The following is a 19,678-nucleotide window of genomic DNA, read 5'->3' on the forward strand; positions in this document are numbered from 1 at the left end:
CTGTGCAGCAGTCCAGAGAAATCTGAAAAGTGTGATATGGAATTTAAGGCAGAAAAATTATTTCTTGAAAGAATTCATTTTTTCCCCGGTCACCTGCAAGACTGATACTAACAATTTCCTGCATAGTTGAATAGAGGAAACCATCAGTAGAACATTAGGTATGGCAGAGATATATTAGACTTCACAAAATTAAGTTTCTTCAAATACTTAGGTGCTTATTACTTTGCCAATTTCTTCCAGAAGTTGTCAGGCACCTTGTAAAAACCAGCTAATGTATTTAATTTGACACATCATTTTTGAAGGTAGCAACTTAAGCTTTTTTACAATTCAAAATTCATACCTGACTAGAAGCCAAGAGAGAAACACGCCACCATAAAAAAAAAAAAAAGTTAATCTGTCAGAAAACATTAAAAAAGGGAATGTGATGGAACTGCTTTGTAAATTCAGCTATACATTAATTGGAGAGTACAGCTTCTAATAAAATAACTTTTTAAATTTAAATTAAATCAGATATTTTTTAAAGCCTCTTTTAGAAGTCTGTGCTCCAATGCATTTAAAATTACTTTCCTGAAAGATTTTCAGCTTCTCTGAAAATAACAGAATCTTTACAACAAGAGAAAGTAGACCTCCCTGAGAAGCCATACCACACGGTTAGACAATGATTAAAGATTCACCAACAGACTACTGTGTAAGCAGCTGCTACTCCATCTTCTCTCTTATTCCAATATACCAGCCGCCTTCTTTGCATGGTCTGCTGGTGGGTATCTGCTCCACCATGGACCTCCATGGGCTGCAGGAGCACAGCCTGCCCCACCATGGTCTGCACCATGAGCTGCAGGGGAATCTCTGCTCCAGCACCTGGAGCATCTCCTCCCCTCCTGCTGTACTGACCTGGGTGTTTGTAGAGCTGCTTCTCCCACACAGTCTCATTCCGCTCTCTGGCTGCTGTCGATGCTGCACACTAACTTTTTACCCTTCTTAATGATGCTGTCCCACTGCTGATGGGCTCAGCCTTGGCCAGCAGAGAGTCCGTCCCGGAGTCAGCTGGCATTAGCTCTACCGGACACAGAGGAAACTTCCAGCAGCTTCTCACAGAAGCCACCCCTGCACCTTCTGACTACCAAAACCTTGCCACACAAACCCAATGCACTGATAAACTAGTACACATGTAATCTCTAAGTGCTCCCTTTGCTCTAAGGTACATCCAAGGCAGACAGACCTGAACAAAATGTCAAAGATTCCTGGATCACATTTTGTACTAACCTCTTCTGCAGGTTTACAGCCATCTGGATGGTCCACTAGCACTGGTGTCAAAATCCCACCACATTGCTGTAGAGTGCCTGTGCTAGGAACCATAAAGCAACAGACTGGCCTAGGCCATTCTGACGTGACCGCAGAAGCAAAAGAGGTCTTCCATCCGCAAGGTCTTAAGGCTGTCCTAGAAGAAAAGCAGAAATTCAAATAAGTTCTAGACTCAGTTCTGGCAGAGCCTGAGGTGGAAACGAAGGGGAGGAAAGTTTTCCCAGCATTTAAGACTTCAAAAATCAAAAATCCTGTCCAAAGGAGAAGGAGCCAAAAGACTGCTTCTAAAAAGAGGCAGTGAACTAAGCCTGTGAGGAAAACAACATATGCAGGATAGAGTGGAGAGGTGGAACAAGTCATCAAAATTTTTTAGCCTCTCAGATGATATGATTTAAGTGGGAGGACTGCCTGTCCTCCCAAGTAAGCAGTTATCTATTTTTGAGTTCTATATATGTCGCTCTCTATCCAATCATCAACACTTAGCACAACAAACTATGAATTGTTCTGGATAAGGCTAGAAAACAGCCTCCTCAATGGCACACATTCACATGAGCAGCTCCTCTCCAGATGATCATTCTTTCAGATCAAATTTTCCCCATATATATGTATATATTCTAGTTTATAGAAGTAGGAGTTTGCTACATTCTTTCATCTCTTGCCCACAAGTTAAACATTAGCATTTATAATGACAACTTTAGTGGGGAAAAAAAAAAAAAAAAAAAAGGTGTTATTAAACTAACACAGACATGATGCTTAAGTAATATATTCTTCACTTCTAAAAAGTGTCACCTGAAAAAGATGCTTGAGCCTTTTCAAGTGTTATCTGTTAAAATGTTAGCAATACTGAATGAATTCTTTAAAGCTTTCTTTACCCAGTTTATACAGCAATAATTGAAGCTGCTTAGAATTTCCTTCAAAGTAAACAAAATATCATAACAGAAAAGACAGCAGTTTTTTCCCATTTTTAATGCAATTCTAACTTGACTACAGTGAAGTAATATTTGCCATATATTATGAGCTTGTGTGTTGCATTTGCTGTATTATATATGAGCCTACTAAGTTTTTCAAGTTTACTGCTCTACCAGTTAGCTTTATGTATTGCCTGTCCAGATGAAAAATTACATACAAGGGAGATGCTGACACTATGATAACACGACAGTATGGAGGAAATACATGGTAAGGAAAGCGAAGACTGGCAGTACTAGAAAAGGTGTTTGTCAACTGCTGATTCTGAAAGAAAATATTACCCCAGTACCAAGGCAGGTGAAGCATAACACTTGGCAGTTTCACTTTTTTTTTTTTTTTGCATATCAAAGAGGAAAGGGAAAATATCTCAATTCCTAGTTTTGTTCTCCATTTGAGGACAGATTACCAAACTACTGGTAACGCATACTGATAGAATAGTTACAGTAAGCAGTTCCATATCCACAGAAGTGGTTTACAGTCTGAATTTTAACAGGCTAAGGATCTCCCAGAAATAATACCAATTTTTACCAAATCTGGAAGGCAAAAAAAAAAAAAAAAAAAAAAAAAAAAAAGGGACATTTCAAAGGGCCAGAAAAATATGGATTCACACAATGATTCAGGACATACCCAGTACAAAACCTAACTCATTGTTACCTTTCTGAAAGTGTCAAATATTAAGAAATCAGAACGTAATTCTGAAGAGACCTAACTGCCTTTTACCAAAGCAAATTAGTCACAGCCCTCAAGAAGGTCAAACACAAACTTCTAGGATACATCTGACTAGGCTCTACACATTGCACAGTAACATGCAATACACACACAAAATAAAATCAGTGTTGCTTATGTTAAATTAGCCTTTTTTAGTATCACTTTTCTCAGTAAAACTCAGGAGCCTTACAGAGGTGTGGAACACGATCCATTTTTTTAGATGAGGAATGTAGTTCATTACTGGCTAAGTGGTTGGCAAATCTGCGACCAAGTTTTCTTCTATCTGCTCAGCAGTTTTAACTGAAGTATCTATATACACATCCCTCTGGTTAGAGGAAATCCAAACTTTTGGGATTTCGCTAATTTATGTATTTCTTCAAAGAATCCTAAGACCAGACACTGGACAGGAACAGCTCTTATAAAACATACAAAAAATGAACAATGAGAGCAGGACACACAGAAAATGATCCATGTTGCCATTAGTAAGCAAGGCATATTTACCAAGGGCAGATGTTCACTTTTTTGTAGTGAACTGCTACACACTTAAAAGCTTATAATTTCCCTTGATCTTTTCCTCGGGTTACAAAAATACTAATTCAATCATTCCTTTTGCACATACTATCTTCTCTAAATCACTAGTCATCACCATTACACTCCTGAGGCAAATTAACTGCGCCTACATCTTTCTTGAAATACAATGGCCAAACTGATACAGTACTTTAACCTTACAACACAGAACAGAGCAGGAGACTCAACTCTACATGCCCTTCAGATTATACCACTGTTTACTCATGCTAATATATACATACAACTCTTTCTGAAAAATGCTGCGTCATGAACTCTCATTTTATAATCCATGGCTTGCCCTAGATCAGGGTAGGAAATAGGGTGGCAGGAGCAATTTAAACACTTTTTCCTCTATTTTTTATTTTTATGCTAAATATAAAGCATTTCACTTACTCTTCTAAATCATATCCTATTCTTTCAGGCCATCTTTCCAACAGTCAAGATTCTTCTGCACTGCCATCACCACTTTGTATACCTGCATCTGTTCCCAAACACATCTTGTCTTCATATTGCAGAACTATATGTTAATCCATTACCCAGCTCCTGAACAAGAATAGTTAGCTGAAACAACTGCACAAACTCCCATCCAAATATGCTTTCTCTTGCTGAAAGTGAACTACTGAAAAACAAAACTCTCTGCTGTTAACATAATGATTTTACACATACCCTAAAATAGCTTTTTTTATCTAGGCCATGTTTCCTTAGCTTGCTCTGTAAAAGTATCACATGTGGCTTTCTCCAGTCCACAAGCTTCCTGTTGTAGAGGATGTTAGATCGGCTTGATTATGCACTTTTGATTTTCATAATAAAGCTTCCAAATCTGCTTCCCTAAACTGCATGTTTAAAGAGAGAACTGTCTTACCTGTAACTACATCTCTTTACCATGTTTCTACTCTAGCTGGATTTTCCATTATATCCTGTCAAGAACAAAAACTAAAGCACAGAACGCACACAGAACTAGCTGGTGATTTTCTCATGGTTCCAACTCAAAACAAAAGCTGTTAAAGCTAGAAACAAGCAAAAGAAACCAAGGTCAAGAAGATGCACTGTGCCCTTTTATTTTCTTAACATAAATTCAAAGTAACCCAGAAAAAAATTAATAACCTACACACACTGCTGATGTGGACAGGCAAGTGGATTAGCAGACCTGGACACCGATAACAAAATATGTAGGTGAAAAAAAAACAAAAAAGCATCTGCTGCAATAGCAGTTATGACACTGAGATTAAGGCTACCAGCAGCCATTAGCTTTCAATGCTCACGCTACTACACAATTTAGACTGAAGACTACCTCAGCTTTAAACCATGCATACAAATGGCCTACTGACTTCAAATGAAGTTGTTGAAGCTGGGATTTTGGAATTTGGAATCCAAGCAGCTTCTGTTAAGAAGTTCTCACATCAACTCCAAGTATTTCACAGGATGAAAGTTAGATAAGGATAATCTAGGCAGAGATCTCCACTGTCAATAGTTTTTACTGTCCTATTTTATACTCCATTACCACCATTCTGTCATCACAAGCACCAGACCCGCTGCACAGTGGGTGCTTTAGCTTTGTATAAAAGTGGCACTTAACAACAAAGAATGGTTTCTTTGAAAATTGAATTTTCAGGAGAATCAAATACTCTGAGTGTTTAACATAAACATTTTAGCTAGCTACTCTGACATATTGACCGATTCACAGCCACATTTTTGTAGAGTGCAAAATATAACCGTCTCATTTTCAAGCATCTCAATATTCGATTAGTCTCAATATTTGCATTCCCCTTATTCAGAGACCTTCCTACTGACACATTTAATGTTAATAACAGCAATAACCATGTACAGCTATCTATACACAATGACATATCTATTCCTAATTGTCACTCTTTAACCCACTTACCACTTTTACCTCTTCCTAAATATAATACGGATTGACTTTATGATTTTTAGTCATGCATGATATTCCCAATCTGTACTGTCAATTTCTGTTTATTTAGTGACACACCTCCCCACAGACACAAAATCATATAGCTGCCAGAATGTATGCAGCCAACTCCATTTCTTCAGCTTATTTTAGTACCAGCTCAGTCTAGGGGTATGATCCTGCACATAATCAGAAATATCAAAGTGAGCAGGAAAGCATGACAAGGACAAAATATTATTAGCTTGCTATGAAACTCCAGGAAAACAGATATATAACACTGAGAAAACCACATCTCCTACCTGTTGGTCTTGAAGTGACCAACAATATGTAAAAATTCCAAAGCACACAACAAAACCACCACAGTTTTATTCCATAAGTCTCCACGGCTTTATCTTATACAGCAAGGCAGCAAGGGAAATAATAATTTGAATAAATCTTTCTTAATGGAGGCAATCCAAAGATGTTTTTCCTGCATGCAATTTATCAAAGGAAGAAAAGGTTTCATAGACATCATTTTAATGCAATTAGCAAAACCATAAACATAGGTATGTGTTTAACATATGTAAAATACATACTGCTATCATACTATTTCCCCAAAACTTATATAAAAAAAAAAAAATAAAAAAATCATCAAGGTAACAGTTATTTCAACCAGATTGACATCTAAAGTTTATGCTCTTCCTTTTTTTGGCCTTCACCAATAGGTTGTTCACCAATCAATCAATGATTCCGGCAAGTACAGCCATGCAAACAATACAACGGTGCCTCTATCTCACAGGCCGTCTGTCTCCTTCTGTCTTCTGGGGACACTGACTCAAAGCAACACAAGCCAACACTAGCAGTGTATAAAAGAGACCAAAAGTAATTGAACCTTTTTTTAAGTAAATATTATTTTTAGAATTCAGCTGTAAAATGCACCCTCCTACCACCAAATCAAGACTGCAGCAAAGCTCATTTTCACTTTGCTTGAGAGTACTACACTGCTGAAAAGCATAAGAAAAAAATAAATATACAAGGCAATCTACTGCTCTCAACAGTAAAGTGTCTACTCTCATAATCAACACCATTACTGTATTTCTTTGGACTGTAAGAAATACCTTATTCATAATTCAAACAGTACCTACACAGCACTGCACAACTCAAAGGAAAAAAGACATCTTCTGTACCTTCACAACTGCTCTCCACAAAGACAAAAAACCAAATTATTTGCAAATCAGGAGTAGCACTACAGGTCCGTAAAGACAACAGAAGTCTTTCTTAATTATCATGATTCAAAAACATTCGTAAAGCAAACAGCAAATGCAGTTTCTTTTGATAGCGTTAACGTACATCAGCCTTAAGTATGAGCACAGAGCATCAAGGGTCTGAGTATGCCTGCCTTCAGTGGGACTATCAACAAAGAGCGTGTTGACCGCTGTGAGCTGGCAAACACCCTCTGCACCTTCTCTTCAACCACTAGGAAACACTACCCTCATTGTTTTGCAAGTATGCAAAGCAACCAGCACGGATTCATATGGAGGATGTGAGGCACAGTGCAAAATGCATTAGACACCTCTCAGCTCCTTCAGTTGACAAAGCACTCACTATGAAGAAATGCAGAAGTTAAAAAAATAAGATTTAGGGTCAACCACAAGTTTTCTGTTTGTTTTGTTTGTTTATAAAGAGTGGGTAATTTAGTTTTCCAGTAATATTTCTATTGTAATGGTCTGCTGAAGGACTGAGCCGTACTTCTTTCTCAAAATCTCCATCTTTCTATACTATTCCGCGACAGTTTCAACTCTTCTTGTCTTCTCTCCCCCTGCTCACAAAAGCTCAGGTGGGCCCAACAGCAGATGCACATCCCTGACACTGAAGAGAATGCATTTCCTGTATACAAAGTACTGACTTGGACCTCACTGACAACTCTTCACCACAAGTCACATGAGGCTCAGGAGACATCAGATAACTACTGCTTACAATAACAGCTCAAGTAGTCATCTTCCTCAAAAAAATGTGAGTATGGTAACAGCCTTAAACCAGGCAGCAGCAATTTGGCAGAATCAGCAACACCCTCCAGTATGCCAGCTGGCATTAACCTCAGCTACATATACAGCTGTGTGCATGTGTGCGTGTGCACAGGTACACACAAAGTGGATTTCTTAATTTTTATGAATGTGGCTCAACTTCCACCTCCAGAATATTGTTCTTTGCCAGAAAAAGTGTACGTGACATTAACACTGGCAAACAAATACAGGATCCCTCCAACTGAGAAGGGCAATGCTTTCTGTTTAACCTTTTCTAGTTGTTCCTGACTCAACAGAAAAAAGTTCCCAGACCTACCTACTGAAGAAAAAAAATCCTATTTAGTTATGAGTACAAAATGTTTAAAATAAATAACTGCATTTAAATCAATCAGTTGCCCCCATAAATATTCACTAAAAACGCATGCTCTATGATGATCAACGCTTTCTTTGCTATATTCTCAGCTATAGTACTTAACTGAATAATCTGTAACCTCTCAATTTTTTATCTGTTACAAAAAACCCAAACAACAGGAAAGATTACAGTGGGAAAGTGTGGGACAACGGAGTCTAGGGGGAAAAAAAGCAACATACGCAAGTTAATGTCATACCAAGTTTCTCCACTTCCACTGATAATTTTTAATGGAAATATAGAGAGTGAGATAACTACAAATACTTCTCATTACCTCGGAGATGATCAGAGGGATACAACATCATGGACATTCAAACATGCTGCTTTACATGCTGCTTTAATGATGCTTAAAGGATCATAACCTCAGCCTTCCAAAAGCCAAGAAATCAGTCTGCAAGTGGCAACAGGAAACTGTGGGACAATAAAATTGCAGCAACTCTGCTCTATATGAAGAGAAAGGGAACTACAAAATAATACTACTTCTAAAGAAAGCCATAGCTTTTTTGGAGATCACACATACATACAGTATCATAGTGTGCACTGGGGGAGTGGAGCAAACAGCTGCGTGGTACTGGGCTTAAATCACAACATATTACTTAGAGTGAAAAAAGTGGGGGGAAGGGAATCTAAGCAAGATCTTAAGACTTGCCATTCACAACAGGGAGCACTTGAAATAAATCAACTGGTAAATCTGTAATAGCAAATGTCAAATTTACACAATGCTTCTCAACATTTATAAAGGATCTCAGTGATACAGTATTTTCCTGTGAAGATAATAAACAAAGTGCTAAGTGGCAGAAAATCCCCAAAGTAAAAATCACTGCTCCACACATCTAATTATGTCTCTTTAGACACTGAGAAATCATTTCTTTCAGCATCCTGGCATAAGTGACAGTCTACTGCCTATTCAGCCCTATGCCTCCATTGCAAAAGATATATTAGACTCCTTACTTCAAACAAAATAATTTACGGCAGTATACAGAGCTAAATAAGGCTGTTTATATATTTACTAACTTAGGAACCAAATGTAACCATAAAAAACCATCACAAAACAAATAGGAAGTATTCTCTTCCAAAATGTAATTAGCAGTTGTTAACCAAAGAGGAAAATGAGAGAATTCTATTCTTGCCCACAAGCTTTTATGAAGCCCTGTATTATCACACATTAAAACATTAATCCCCCAGTGAGTAATGGAAATATTAGAGGCAGCTGTTTAAAAGTTGAACAAGCATATCATAACTCCAAAGTCCATAATGACACACTGCTTATTAGGAGGACTTTAACTTAGGGAGCAGTAAGTTTACAGCACATAAAAGTAAACCTTCAGAAAAATCTAGCCTAGAGCACAGCAGTAACATGTAGAACCCCCCCTAGGAAAAAAGCATGGCCTGGGACTCAGTTCTTCGAAAATATGCTTGATTTAAAACAAAAAATTTTGTGGTGAGGGAAATAAACAAGGGGGAGTTGTTTGCTGCCTTCTGCCAGATTTAAAGCATTTCAGTAAAACTGTCTGTCAGTGTCAATGGGAGAATAGATACCCTAAACCAACAAACTGTTTGACTGAGCATATGTCTTCATACACAAATACTAACCCTCCCACAGAAATCCTCATTTCGAATATCTTCATCTGCCTCCAGGCAAAGCTCTGCTGCTTGCAACAGTATCCGAAATTTGGCTGAGCTGACAAATGACTATCATTTCTCATTTGCAAGAGTAGGAAGATCCCTAAACAAAAAATTCTTCCATTCTTCTAAGCAGGCAAACATTTTCTGGCTTCAGGTGAGATAATGGGCCCTATTTCAGGAAGTTCTGTTTACCACAAAGGAACACAGGAAACGTTACGTTATCAAGTTTCCAAAACAATGGATTTGGTTTGTAATGCGGATCCTAACTTCTTTCTTGTCCCTTTTTGTAAAATCAGTAACAGTTAGTTGAAACAGAATACCGAGCGCTATTAACACTGTCATAACAAGGATGAGGAAACTGCAACAATAAACCAATGAATTAGCTTTTCTAAAAAAAGCACTGCTGTTTTAATGCAGCCTTTGGCAGCGCAGCAATCCAGCAGAGTTTCCCAAATCATGCTGCAAACCTTAAGGCTTCTTCCTAGAAATACCCTATTTCACTCAGTTTACTGATTGCTGAGTCAGTCAGCCGTTAGCAGTGCCTTTCTTTTTCCAAGCTCAAACTCAGAAGACAGTTCCCTATGCAGGAAACAAGGTAAGCAGTTTACATATACATCATGCCTAAAGTCAAGTAGCAAAAAAAAAAAAAAAAAAAAATCAAGAATACTGAAAATCAGTACTGCAGCTCAAGTAACACATAATCCCCTACTCCCTAAGCATTTGCTTTTATCCCCACACTCTGTTCTGACAACATCACATTTGGGTACAGGTTGGAGCTAATTTAGCATGTGCTGCAATCCAAACAATTTTGCAATCTATGTCACAATACGCACCTAAGGAAGGGAAAGAATAGTCAGGAAAAGACTGTTTACTTAAGCAGCAGTGGCAGACTGGCATGCTCATGAAACTAACAGCCTAATTCCTAAATTTTGGGACGTGCTGTTGTTGTTACGCTAAATCTCAACAGGCCTTTTATGTGATAATTATGTCTTCTGTTTTCTCTAATTGCTTTTTGGAGTTTGGCTTTGATTGGTTTTTGGTTGTTGGGTGGGGGTTTTCCCCCCAAAATTATTATGTATCTGTTTTCTGTCTCAATTTATAAACACCTCTTTAGCAGCTGGACAGGAATATTGTGAATTACACCATAACATCATGAGAGAAGGATTATTAATCCCATACCTTGCAGAATGCTTCAGGATAGGAAAAGCTTTCACTACTGGAAAACTCTAATAGCTATTAAAATATAAATCCAGCCATCTAGCATTTTCAGTAACTGCAAAGACACCAATTGTATAAATTCTTGTTTCCCTAAAACACCTGTCTGGTTCAGGGTTGAGGAATAATTCTTGTTTGAATTCTGCTTCATTCTAGAAACAAATGAAACAGAAATCTTCCATATAGAAGTTCATCCTAGGATACATCAAAACTTAGGAAGCAGTAAGAAAACATTCTGAATGTTTAGATTTGTAATCAACTCCCAAAACCAAACTTACTAAAGATAAAATAATGCAACAAATAGGCTAGGTATTTGCTACGTTGAGAGGAAGGTCAGGATATAGAAAGAACTATGGCATTTTATCTGATAGCAGGTATGTTACATTACGAACACTTCAGCAAGCACCAAAGTGAAAAAAGGCACCTTTTAAAAATACAGTTAAATATAAAGCAATAAAAATATCAATGCACCACTTTTGTTCAGTCAACACAGAACTATTCTCACTCCTTTAGACAGATGGGAAAAAAAAAACAACTTTGGAAATACTATACTGTCTTAAACCACTTACCCCAGAATGTGTAACTTGACATCAAGTAAAGCAAGCAGGAAACTCTCAACACTTTTGCACACCTCATGATAGGCCAAAACAAAGCTTCCCAACTCATTCTTTCAGCTAAGCTGTTTGACAAAGTCATACTCTTAGCAAACCACTTCTTAACATTGGCTCACATGGAAAGTATCAACTAACTTTTTTGTATACGTTAGGAAATGTACTATGTTTTTTAAAGACTCAACTTCAATTCATCATTAGTAACTAAACTAGAGAAGTGCCAGCTGAAAAAGCAACCTTCCTCTGCAACTGAAAACTCAAGGCTTGTAATCACCTCCCTGTGGGGCTCCCACCAAAACAGAACACCAGCCATTTGTCAGGACACCGAAGCTGGATTTCCGTAGTAAAACAGTTAGCTTAAAATTACTTTGATATAAAATTAATAAGAACCAACTTATAAGTACCAGCTCAAGTACTTCATCAGCTTCAAAGAATAACAAATGCTGAGAACAGTTATTTGCGTTGCAAGATGAAGTGTTCTATAGACCAAGTATGCTTAAACCACTGATTCGTCAGCATCGCTCTTATATTTGCACCAAAAAGCATTCCATACTTCCAGAAACTAAGTTCTAAACAAAAAGATGATGACTTAAATATGACCCTTTCAACAAAAGCCTTATCAACTTTCATATTCATGGAAAAATTATACACAGAATGGAAAATTCAATTTGATTTTCCACACCATAACAACATTCTGCTTACTCATCAAGAATGAATACGACAAAAAAGTTTGTAATAGGCTTAAAGTTTAGTGCTATCTCCAGCACATGTATATGAAAGAAAACTACAAGAATTTTGAGAGCTGTTTATACAAGACATTAAATTTACCTATCTTGCCTGTCTGGCTTGGACCACCATGTAATTTTTTGCTCAGGAGACATCATATCTTACCCAAATACAACAACTATCTTGTCTACCTTCTCAACAATTATTCCAACATGCCCCAGGGCTATAACAGTGTGCCCCACACTGTAAATGAAAGCAGACGTTATGCCTATTTTTCATTTTCATGGGGTATATAAATCCCTCCCCATTTCTTGCAAAGATCCCACAGCTATTTTCCTGCTAATCATAGCTTATCCTCATTTGTCTGAATTATATCAACACCTTTAGCTTTTAAAGCTTAATTTTTTGTTGTTACTTTTATGCTTCCATTTCCAGAAAGCACAAACAAGCACAAAAAGGAAACTAAGTCCTACATCAAGAGTAAATTTTACTCTTGTGAAAGTCAAGAGGGGTGGGAAAGAAAAGGTCAAACTGATTTTTTCTTACCTGAAATTGGCTAGACAGGTTAATGATGCTAGTTAAACCTCAGGCCTACCAATAGGCAGACTCTTCCAGTAAACACTTTTACATTCTCTTAATAGTAATGGATTTGCAAACTCTTTAAATAATAAGCCTGCTACATAACCATAACTGTTACTATTTGCCAAAAGAAATAGTGAGATACTATTTAGCAATTTATGTATTTTGTTATCTTCTTTCAGTGAAATACATTTACATTTTATTCTTTCTCTTCCACTTCCTCTACCAGTTTTCTGTTGCCCATTTGTTTCCTGTCTGCCTATACTTGGAGCTTCCAATGCATGCCTTTAGGCAAATCCCTGACTAGGAGACTCTCCAGTGTTGCTCGTAGCTGCAGTAAATTAAGAAGTTGAAAAGAGGAATGTCATTACTTCCTTCACATTGCTCAGTGCAGTTGTCCATGGGAGGCTGATGATCAAAGCTTTAGTCTCATCGACAGGACCTTGTACAGCAGTTCTTATTTCAAAGCTGTTTAGATGCTACCAAAGCCTTTAATTCTGACACACCTTCAACTACTTTTAATCATTAAAATACGCTTGGTAGCATCACTTATGCACCCAGTGCCAATTTTCCTCAGTCTCAAACATTTGCTTTTTGAGGAAACGGTCTTTTGAAACAGCCTTCAACAAAGCAATGTCTCATTATGAGGTTTTATTTTATTTTTTTAAGCAGAGCTCTGGCCTTTGACCATTCACAGCTTACATACTGAAATAATTACAAGCTGAGAGCCAACAGTACAGGATTTCAGTATCGTGACCCAGTGATTTACTTACAATGCTTTGAATGTCAATGACCCATGAATATTACCAGAATGAAGAGAAGTTTGAGTGCAACAGACACTATTACATGTAATTTGCAAATTTTTGTTAATATACTAAAAAAGGAAAAAAAAAAAAAAAAAAAAGACAGATCTGCCACCAGGCTGATCAGCAAACATGAAACAGAGACACCATTAGCAACAAATGAAAAAAAAAAAATACACCTTAAGACAACCTATGCCTTTTCTTAGAATTTTGAGGCTTGAAGCAAACAACTCTTATTATACTTTTTTTATGCCAAAAAAACCTGTTATAGTTACATATTGCATGTAGAAAAAGCAGACAATTCCAGTAAAAACTGGAGGAAAAGTATAAATGACAACAATGTTAAAAATTTGTCCACACTTAACATTTCATTTTTTAGTAAGTCAAATCCTTAAAATAATATCATTTAGTAGCATTCATTCAGGAAAGTGAAAGAATATTATAAATGATTATACTATTGCTCATAGCATAAAAAGTCTTTCCTAATAGTTTCTGCGACATTACTATGTAGAACACATATCCAAAGAAACTAGTTCAGAGCTAAATATTCAACAACTGAATTGGAAGGAAGTCTGAAAAGACAGTTGCTTTATTATTTTTCTCAAAACACCTCTCTGTACAAGTAGCTGTCACAGTTCAGAAATAAGGCTCAGTTTTCCCAATGCAGTAAGGTGTCCAGATTTAGTCTAGAAAATATCAGCATAACGACACTGAATTGAACATCTTTCATTCCTTTACCTCATGGTATTCAGAAAGTAAATAAACTAGGTTATCATGCTCCCTAATTATATCAGCTTATGTATTTGACATGTATGAACAAAACATTAATCTTCTCTGAAATCTGCCTTCCTGGTCTGTTTTTTTTCAAGAGAAGAACAGGAAATGGTACACTTAAAGGACAACCACTTTATAAGCTAATTATCTCTTCTATGAGTTGATTTCAAACTATGACCATTAAAAAAAGAAAAACATTCAGTAAATTCAGACTGAAAAGTTCTTAAGTGAACTGTGGAAACTTGGTGCCAGGGAGAAGAAACACGATCAACTACTCATTAATACAAGCAAAGTAATTTAACTTTTACCACTATATCCTTCTAAAAAACTATCCCATAGCAGCAACTGACTACACATTTATAATTTAAAATTACCAGGAACAGAGCAGAAGTAGCAGCACACTGAAAAATATCTGATGGAACACTGATGCTTAGAAATAAATTACAGCTTATCTGCAAGCAACCCCTGGTTGTCAGCCTGCGAGTTATCCCACCTTGTGGAAAGCGGAACTTGTGGCCTGACCTCCCACAGTGAACAGCAGTAACCTCAGCATCTTGCTGCTGCTGCCCCTTGCAAGTTCTCCTTTATTCCTCCACCCCCAGAACAGCAAACAGCCATTCCCCACACAATACTATTATATCTTTCCTCTTTTTCTTAGTTACCAAAGCAACAAGAGGTATCACATGCTAGGGTTTGTTCCAAGGTTTAGGTATGCCATCTGATCAGTTAAACCATGTCTTGCTTAACTGGCAGGCTAGGGAAAGCACAGGCAACTGCTGAGCTGTTCACTTTTCCTCAGAATCAATTTTCTCCAAGCTTATGCCAATTCAGTATTTTGGGGATTTCTGCCCATCAAGTATGACTAAAAGCAGCCTACAAACTGGGGAGGGAGGGGGAGGGCACAGGCGAAAAGAAATGAAAGGCTCAAGGTTAACAGAGCAGGAGATCAAACTCTCAAAATGCAACTCTTCCTCCCCTGCAAAAGCAATTTCTGTTGCCTGGCTGGGGAAAGCATTCACATAAAAACACTATTAGCATTTACAACAAGGACTACCACAGGGCACATTATTACCATATTTGACATGTGGTGAGAAAAAGACAAACTGGATAGAGGACAGAATGCCACCAGTGCTGGTACCACCATAGTAATGCCCTCTCATCACTTGAAGTCTGGACATTTGATCCATGCAACGCAGCCCCAGCAAGTGCCTTCAAGTTTTCCCCAAGGTCCTTCAAACCTTTTGTGAATTCTGTCTTTAACTTTCTTCTCTCCTAGAAGAGCCATGTAAACAAAATATTTATAAATATTAAGCAATCTATCTTTCTGAAGTTGAACAGAAAACAGTATTACTTAGATAAACCTTCATTTACAGTAGATACAGAGATTTTCAGATGTATACATAGTTTTAAAATATAAGTCTCTTAAAATTTCCCTAGTCTATATACAGTTGATATCATGGGCTTGGAGGTTTTCCAGTAATGTCCTCCATAAGCATTCAAGCTTTTATAAATACTTCCTCCCCACCCCCAACTGAAACAAATCTCTTTTGGAATAGGAAGATAATTCTTCAACAAGTATTTGCATAAAACTGGCTAAACTTTCTCCTTCTTGTGCAGGAAAGTGACTGCTCAGCCCGCAACAAGTTTCATGATGCCAAAGCAGTAGCAGTTCCAGATGCCACCAAAGAGCCAAACTAATCCTCTTTCCTCCAAACCGCAAGAGTCAGATTTGGAAATCTTTAAACACAGCATTTGACACTTTGTGTTCACTTCCTCTTCAATATGCCCGGCCATAACCAGACTTCAATTTACTGCAAAGATGCCAGTCATCACTCTTCTCTTAAAGAGATCTTGTCTCTCTCTCCCAACACATCCTAGTTTATCAAGAAATCCAAATTACTAGCCATTTCTATTATTTTGACCCCTTTCGGATCCATTTCTCCCCTCCCATTCTTGAATCATTACCACATCCTTCTGAATAAAAATTAATGATACACCCAACCATGCATTACACACCCAAACAAATGGAAAAAATGGAGAAATCACAAATTATGGGAAACTGTTAAGCTGATATGATACAGCAGTAATTGATAAGAGCTGTTTTAAACTAACAATTAGCCAACATTCTACAAGTGACAGATATAGAAGCAAATACTGTCTCTTAGAATAACAAGAAGTTGTTCTTGTTTCTGCTCCATAGAAATAGACTGTACAGCTCATCCCCACAGATGGAAGCAGTAGTGAATCATAATTTCATTAGCTTCCACAACAAAAGATGGTTTGATTTTAAGAAAGTTGGTATCAAATATTTTTACAGTCTCAAGAGTTGAAAATGTAGCTACAAGGTCAAACATTTGCTTTGGAAATCAGTGTCTGGCTTGCATGCTATTTAACTCTGGGCACTTCTGCATAGAAGCTGCTGATTTTAAAACACATCCCGTTGTGGATTCTTTGTTTAAAATGCTAATGACCCAAACTAGTGGATTAGTACAAACTACTGACTGCAACTCAGTGCTATTCAACTCCACTGCAAATAACATGAGGTATGCGATAAAAAAATAAAAGGCATTGTTTTCCTGGCAGAAGCCAAGATGTTTTATGAAGTTTTCAACAAAGGAAAATGTGGTCAAAATGAGTCTTTAGATGTTTTTCAAATATACATAACACTCATGAAATATAGAGAAACCACTGTTTCAGCTTTAACAAGCTCCGACTGTGTTTGGGAAAGAACAGTTTTGGAGAGAAAAGGAATAGTCATGATAGTCTAAAACTGCATAAGAAAGCTTTGATATAATCCAAAGCAAGAAAATTACATATTATTGTACTTCTTTGAATCAGATCACAGCTGAGATAGGGACAATTGGTTTCTTGCACACAGCAGATTTCAAGCATTTACTGGTTGCAGAAGAGTGATTAGTTTCCTTGGACATGGAAATACAAAATAAAAGATGTGATTTGACAACTTCAGAAAGGAGGCAAATAACACTCAGAAACGTGGGGCTTGGTCTTCTGGGCGGTTTTAAAGGGTTTCTTTTATAAATATTTAACAAATACAGTATACAAGACTACTTGGTTTCTTTTGGGCATTGCTTAACTTGCATTTTTTTAAATAAACTGCTGTAGACAAAGTTTTTATGATTTAGAACTGTGATGCACAACTAGATATATAGGCTGACGAGCATATTTTGATAGAGAAAAGTTTTGTGCTGGGTCTGCATACACAAGGCACACATTGCTTGAAAATGTTTGAACTAGTTCTGGTTACTCACTAGACTCCAGGAATTGTTCATAGCTTTTCAACACTTTTTTTCACTTGATGGGATGACACCATGGCAGAATAATATTATGAAATAGTACTTGCAGTTGAAATACCAAAACCACCCACCCACTTTCAACTTTAACAACTGCTCTATATGACTTTTGAATATGTAAGTTAAGATTTTTCCAGATGCTTTTGTCAGAGTAACTCAGATTCTGCTGTACCGCATTCAGGTATCTTTCTTTTCACTACACTTTTACAAGAGTTGATGGAGTGTTTAATATTTTCTTCAGGAGTCTGTTAGTGTTACTGACAGCCACGGTACTGAATTTTGCCTCGTTCTTTAACACTTTGTACAACAAAGTAGTATTTCAACTACAAACATACAAATTTTTTTTAGATTTGATAAAATATTAATGTAGCTCCCAGCAATTCAATGTACCTATTCACAGCTGAACATCAAATACAGATTTTAGAGCATGTAAAACTTATAATGAACGCTATTTTTTCTAAAACTATACCACCAATACTTTTTAAGCTCTCAGCACAGTTATTTTGAAAGCTAGATTATCCATGGTTTACTTCTGGAACTCCGCACAGCTGAAGCAGTCAGTCCTTAAGGCTGAAATGTTGATCTGTACACTTTGAAAACATTTTAGTCCAAGGTTCACAAAACCTGCGATGCCACAAGTTAAAACCAATTTGAAGCTGAAGAGGAAAAAGAATGAGAACACAAACTAAACAAAACATTTTTGATGAGTATGCCATCTAACATATCAGCAGTTGCCCCATTCTGTCCTGCTTTAGCAGGGAACTTGAGCTTTTACAAAGAATAAAGAACTCCTGTGTGTCCTTCCTGCCACATTATTCTCCCTATTCACTTCAGTGCCCAAGTAAACCACAGCCGAAGTTGAAGAAAAGGGACTGCTGAGCGGTTTGGAGTTGTGTTCCCCACAGCTATCTATCCCACATTTCCAAAAGGTTACTAGTCTGGTCTTTAAAGAAGCCAGATTCTTAAGATTAAACGTAAGTCTCAAGCAAATGCAAGTTCAACTTACTGGACTTTCCTATGCTACCTGTAACCTTTTTTATACATATACAGCATTGGAGCAAGGAATAAGTCATGGTAAGAACCTAAAGGCCTTTCAAAGTTTGTGAGAAGATACAAAGAATGTAACTTCTAATCTTCATTAAGGCTCCTGAAGGTGGTACTGTGCTTTCCTACTCCCTAAAGTTGCTGAATGATTTTGTATTTTTCATGCCATTTCCAAGACTTTCAGTTCAGGAATATAAACCGCAAAATCAAGTATTTACCAATGTCAGCCTGAAAAAGAAATTTTATAACCTCTCTTTGCATGCAGAGGACCTTAAGGGGCAAGTTTCATTTTTCTTGAAATATGTATTTCAAATAAGCATATTGAAATTTTAGTACCTCTGCTACACTTTAGGAAGCTTAATAATTGTGGTATGATGCATAAATATCTGCAGTATAGCAATGATTTGAAAACTGAAAACAAAAGGTTTACTAAACTATTACTAATTTAAGTATCTATATTTCTTAAACTTCTGATCGCTAAACCCTGAAGAAAAAAACCCTTGTAAGAGTATCGTGGGAAAAGTGGTGAAAGAAATTACACACTGCTTGCAGGGGTGGTTTTTCTTTTTCTTTCTCTCTTGTCCTGTAAGTATACCTGTTATTCCAAGTACATCTTTGGAACAGGACTCCTCTGTTATGCTGTCTTCAACCATTTTTCTAAGACAGAAATATTCATTTCATTCACATGGTACTTACTACAGGCAGCAGAGTTTAAAACAACAAAGTAGTCTTAAAAAAAACCAAAGTTCTGTGGAAATGTGTCCTTAGCCTCTTTACAACAGTAACTAACTCATAAACTGGACACTCAAAGTAGGATTTCAATCAGCAGAAATAGAAGTAATTTCTTATAGAAGTATTGTCAGGAGACAATAGTCAAAGCTGAGTTTTGCATCTAGAATTAGGATTCAGCTTCTGTGTTTGAAAAGTGTATCAATCCTAATTACCCTGAGTACACAATTAACTGAAAATTAAATAAATCCATTAGTTTAATTTTAGCTTAAATGAGTCCTTAAAGATACTTGAAAAAATGCCCCATCAGTGAATGTTGAAGAGAGCTTTAATGTATTTAATGCAGAAACATCATGAACAGGATGTGCACATAAGAGCCCAGATTTTTCTTACTGATAA

General features: G+C 37.0%; 1 protein-coding gene across 2 annotated transcripts in view; it reads right to left on the reverse strand.

Moving 5' to 3' along the window:
* GALNT1 (polypeptide N-acetylgalactosaminyltransferase 1) overlaps positions 1–19,678 on the reverse strand; it is an 87,697-nt gene that overhangs the window by 61,258 nt on the left and 6,761 nt on the right. The window contains exon 2 of one of the 2 annotated variants that reach the window (XM_080611387.1): positions 1,264–1,433. The gene's annotated coding sequence lies outside the window, so the exon portion shown is untranslated. Of the gene's footprint in view, positions 1–1,263; positions 1,439–19,678 lie in introns of both variants that reach the window. The other variant, XM_080611388.1, reaches the window with a different exon arrangement.

Source organism: Psittacula echo, assembly GCF_963264785.1.
Source record: "Psittacula echo genome assembly, chromosome: 2".
Taxonomy (NCBI): domain Eukaryota; kingdom Metazoa; phylum Chordata; class Aves; order Psittaciformes; family Psittacidae; genus Psittacula; species Psittacula echo.